Genomic DNA, 6,000 nt, shown 5'->3' with positions numbered 1-6,000 from the left:
TCTGTCTGGTGAAATAATTAGTATGTACCACATGGTAGTATACATTTAAAAAAATTAAGGACATTCAAACAATACTTTCAAACATGAATGCACAGTATACATCTGACTTTTTAATAAATTTAAGAAACTTTGAAGAAAACAGAAAAATTACGTATACAGTCCCTAACCTTTTCACACGTTGGACCCTCAATGTTGTGCGATCGTGTCTGCTTACATACATGTTGATGACAACTGAGGGTATCACTTTACTTACTTGATTACTACTAATTTATTCATGACAAATGCTTATTTCCCTGTATCTTCTTACCCTTGATTACATCTCATGTTACCACTGAGAGAAACTGTCTGTCTACTAATTTATTCATGACAAATGCTTATTTCCCTGTATCTTCTTACCCTTGATTACATCTCATGTTACCACTGAGAGAAACTGTCTGTTCGTAAAACAGCTATCGGTCGGAAGTGATGGAAACTTGGTGCACTTATTCAGGAAACTTCAAATAATACATACATAATGTTTTGCATTCGTAGAATTGTTTTCAGCTGAGAAAAAAAGTGTGGTGGATTAATTTCTGGGCAGTTCTGGTAGTATCATAAAACTGCATAACTGAATATAATATATATAATGCTGTTACATTACACTGTAAAGATAAGTGATTGCAGGACCTTTGTTCCTTCCTTTTCTGTACATATCTGCATATTTTATAATTTTCATCTCCTTAATTTTTTCCCACTCAATGTAAAGTTTGCAGTCTGCCTTCATTATCTTTACCAGTTCAATTTTCACGAAGTGGGGGTCATGTGCAATGGTTTCATGTTGATATGCTTCTTGACAGCATAGTTCCATGTGCCTTACATATCAGACTGATACAACCAAAATTTTGCCATTTGTAGCAACAAAGAGGATTCAGGCTTCAGGTAAAGAAATCCTCTATCAATAAACTCTTCCAAGACTGGTGAGTGGAAGGTACCTATGAACACAGCAGTTCAGGCAATCTCCTCATTATACATTTAGATATATTTCTGATGCCTGTGACACCTTTTGTTATTGTTACTTCTCCTTGCTGATGATAGCTTCCAGAAAAATCAGCAAATGATAACACTCTTTCTAGAATTATGGATGCACATTGCTTTCTCTCTCTCTCTCTCTCTCTCTCTCTCTCTCTCTCTCTGTCTGTCTGTCTCTCTCTCTGTATGACGATGATAAACTTGTTCTGAATAAAACAACAGGTCTTACTACTTTCTGTCATTTTTCAAATTAGATATAATATCAACAGGAGCCCTCAGAATCTAGACACTGTTCACTTTGTGTATGTTGTTATTGCCTGATATCCCACATGAAACCTCCATCAGTTTTGGTTTTCTAATTGTTGAGGCCAGTATTTAAGCCTATGGGTAACTAGGAAAAGAATGTCTGATATGAACAACGATTTATCCGGAAAAGCACGATATAAATGTTGATGTTGTAGATGATCCAGAGGTTGCTCAGTAGCAACTGTTACAGCTCAACAGCCATCCAACATATCAGCACACAAATTACCTAGAAGTTGAGAGTTTTTGTATAGAAATTTCTCTCATCCTCAAAGCCAAGATCCTTGGCTTCTATTAGACACACCATTCTACTGACACACCAAACAGTGGTCTTTGTAGCATGCCCCAAATTTATGGTGATACTAGACTTGATAGCATTGCCTGGTCTGTAGCTCAGCATTATTGGGTCCATCAGTGATATACCCCACCATTGTGGAAGACTTCTTGGTGTACATTAGTCCTCAAATATTGTTCCTTGATATAAGACAAAGTCTGTCTGTTACCATGAAATGCTCTAATAATGGACTGTGGCTTATGGTGCAGTTAATTTTATGCAGTACATAATAAAGAGTTTTTCTACTGACAGTTTCAGAGTAATTGTCCTTATTTTAAAGTTAGCTAAATGAGTTTTTGCTTCAAAAATGTTTCTAGTCCCAGTTCAGATTGTTTCACATATCTTTTTGTAGTTTCCCATTTTAATGTCTGTTGGTACTTTGATTTTGTTTTATAAATTACAAAACATTTCACTTGTGAATGAAGTGTTGAATCCTGTCTAAGACAGTACCTGACAGTGCTGTTTCATGTATCAAAAGTAAGATTCTTTTGTAAATTTGTTTATGATGCAATGATTTACAGTTCAGCTGATAGGAGAAAAAAAGTTTCAATCTTAACTTCCTATTGACCTATTGATACTGAGGTCATTAGAAAGAAATCACTATCTCAGATGGGCTTCAATAGAGAAGGAAATCAGCCATGACCTTGCTGAAGGAACTCTATCAGGCAAACAGAGGAAAACTAAACTGGAATGGCTGAATGGAAATTACCTTACTCTTCCAGAATATGCATTTTGGCATAATGGTACAAAATACAACTCTGTTCAAAAAATTCTGGAAATTTGTCCACAAATTTTTCTACACTTACCTTTTACTTATTCTGCCTGGTCTCCTTTGAAATACTCTCCTCCACAACTGAGACACTACTCCGAATGCCATTTCCTCTTCCAGAAACAGTCTTGGAATGCATCTTGCAATGCATAAAGCACTGCCTGCAAATTTTCTTTTATCTCATCTATTGTTTCAAATATTTATGCTTTCAATGGGTTTTTCAACTTTGGAAATAAAAAAGTCTGCAGGGGCCATGTCTGGAAAGTATGGAGGTAGAGGAAGCAGAGGTATTTTGTTTTTTGTGCAATAGTCATGCACCAACAGGGATGAATGTGTGGGTGCATTATCATGATTCAAGAGGTATGAATTGTCTCGCCACATTTCAGGCCATTTCCCTCTCACATTTTCTCACAGGTATCCCAACACATCCTGATAGAACCAATGATTAACAGTTTGTCCCTTTGGCATGAATTCATGATTAACTAAGCCTTCAAAGTCAAAGAAAACTATCAGCATGCCTTTGACATTTGATCTGAACTGAAAAGCTTTTTTTGGTATTGCAGAACTTTCCTGACCAGTTATGAAAATTGAACCTTGCTCTCAACATAATAACCATAGAACCATGTCTCATCACCAGTTATGATTCTCTGAAGTAACATCTCATTCTCATTTGCGGAATCCAAAAGCTCTTCACAGATTGCGAGGCAAAGACCTATTTGGTCTTGACTCATGAGCCGTGGGATGAACTTGGCAGCAACAAGATGCATTCCAAAATGCTGTGTCAGGATTTCATTACATGATCCAACTGAAATGTTACATCCTTCTGCAGTCTCTTGGACAGTCGATCATCAATTGGCACACACAATTTCATTGATGTTCCTGACATGAGCATTATCAGTAGATATCGAAGGGCATCCTGAACAAAGATCATCTTTAACTTCTGTCCAGCTGTTTTTAAACTGTGTGAACCTTGCATAACACTAAGTATGGCTTAAGCACTCAGCATCATAGGCTTCCTGCATTGTTTGGTGTGTCTCTAAATGTTTTTGTGAGTTTCATGCAAAATTTAATGCAGACGTTCTGCTCCTCTAACTCTGCCCTCTCAAAATTTGCAAACTGTGTGAGACAATGTTCTACTCAACACAGCACTGAATAATAACTAAGAGACGATCAACAATAAAAGTACTGGCAGTTGCACGTTAAATATAGGCATGGGTATGTATGCCAACTGCATTTGCTACAACACACCTTTGGTGTTAAATTGCAAATGTTCTGGAATTTTTTGCACAGACTTCATATGAGGTTAATCAGTCATCAACATGAGAGATTAGCTGACACAAAATATTCCAAAATTTAAGTGCAATAATACAACGAACCAATGTACAACAAACGAAACAGTATTACCTTCCTCTTCATGCAAAATGCTTGCAGTACCTTTGCCCCACTTACTGGCAAAGTTCTTTTCTGTAGACTTACCAACAGTTTTAATGTTATTGTTCTAGGTACCAGCATCCATGAGTGGAATGAGGGCACAGAGCTTTGAATACCCTCCACACCAGCAACGGATGCCATTGCGGGCACAATTGTCTACCAATGGTTGCCCTTATGATGGATCAGTCCAACAGACACCACTGCGCAGTACAGATACCACACTGAGTTCGTTGCCACCTGTACCACCACGAGGACAACCATATGTGCCATCAGATACCTGAGAGTGTATAATATCTGGATGACATGCCTCATGTTTTGCTCATCCATACAGAACGCTACTCTCCACTAGAACTCTAGTGATACAGTATTATTTCATAAATGAAACAAACAGGAATTTTTTGTACAGGACAATTCACTGACTGAAAAAAATATCTTCTTTTTCCACTTTTTTTAATGGCTTTGGTGAGAAATAGTGTGGCGCTTCAAAGTATTTAGTGTAGTCCGATTGCGGACCAAAATGAAGTTCTTCCAGTGAAACTATTGACTGTGAATGGAATGAAGAAAATAAGAAAACACTACAGACTTTTACATGGTACTGCTGTTATCCTGATAATGCCTTCACACAGTCCATTTGGTTCAGCTGTGGACTGTGAGAACTCACCAGATAGTGCCAACAGGGTATTATACTTAGAAACCATTTTCAGTTATAACTTGAAAATATATTACTATTAGTTTGTCTCTAAAAGGAAATTCTATGAGAATTATTCATTAATTCATTAATGTCTGCTTACCAGTTATATCACTGAATCTTGAACATCAGAAAACATCTATGATTGCATATCACACAGTTGTTGCTTGAAAGAGAGAAAAATGATGTATTTTGACTATCCAAGTGTGGGAAACTCAATAGTTTGTAAATTAATAAATAAATTATTGTGGAGAGAATGAAAATTATTAGTACATGATGGATGTGACAATCCAAACATTGCATAATAATGAAAAAGCATGAACGTGAACTATTCATGATACGCAACAGATGTACCTCAAACTTAATCATTTTAATTTCTGATACATGGACATATATTGTCTCTTTCACACATATCATTTCTTAATGTACAAGAGAAATGTGGTGTCATCTGAAAATAAATGCTGTCAGTTTGCAGAAAAGGTAAAAGCAATAAAATCCTTGGTCCGATAAGTTCAATTTTTTAAAATTGTGTGTCCAAGATATGTTGCAAATAACGAGTAATAGATAAAAGACACTCAGTAGGCTCTAATGTTTCCATATCAGTAGTTCCCTTAGAACTTGTTTGCCTTTGAGAAAGGTATATAGTGAAAAGTTGGATGTAAAGTAAGATGCTAAACAGACATTGAAGAAAAATAGGAATCTTCACAAAATCAGAGAAAGGAAAAAGATGAGTAGGGAAGGCTGACAATAAATAAGGTTTTTTAAAGGTTAGTACATTGTCAATGACCCAATACTAGTTTATATAACCGTACCATCAAATAACTCAATTCTGAGAGAGGAAAAGGAGAGGGCTTAGCTATACTGGTTAATTTGTCATATAAGATGTCAGGCAAGGTGGTTTTTCATATCAATTTTCGTAAGAATATATACTTGTTCACTTCAGTGAATCTAATATGGAGAGAACAGTTCATTCATTCCTATGCTGTATTATTGTTGAATGTTTGACTTTTATTCTGCTTATGTCTGATATTGACAGATAAATGTCAGTACCAGTTAGTATTCATTTAAAGGTATCACTTTGATGGAAATTTTTTCTGCACTAATTTGCATATAGTTACTGCTTCATTGATAAATAATCAAACAGATGCCAGCAGAAGATGAACTGAAAAGTTATATATCAAGATTACAATTTGTGGAAATTAAGTTGTAATATTTAGTCTACACAAATCAGATTGTATGGGTGATGTAATACTGTTTTCACACAGAAAAACAGTAATATCACACAGATAACTTTTACAGCACATGACAGTATGTAAAATACACTGAATAAAATTGCACTGGATTCCCACAGTTAATGCCGTGAATGCATTTTCTGCCTTAGGCTTTCCGTAATTCATATTACTGATGTGCTGCTATATTCACGATTTCCATATATTACAAAAAAAAGCTAACTGTGAGTAATTGTAT

The sequence above is a fragment of the Schistocerca nitens genome, chromosome 9, assembly GCF_023898315.1.
Source record: "Schistocerca nitens isolate TAMUIC-IGC-003100 chromosome 9, iqSchNite1.1, whole genome shotgun sequence".
NCBI classification, from domain to species: Eukaryota; Metazoa; Arthropoda; class Insecta; order Orthoptera; family Acrididae; genus Schistocerca; species Schistocerca nitens.
Note: the sequence above shows the minus strand (reverse complement) of the source record.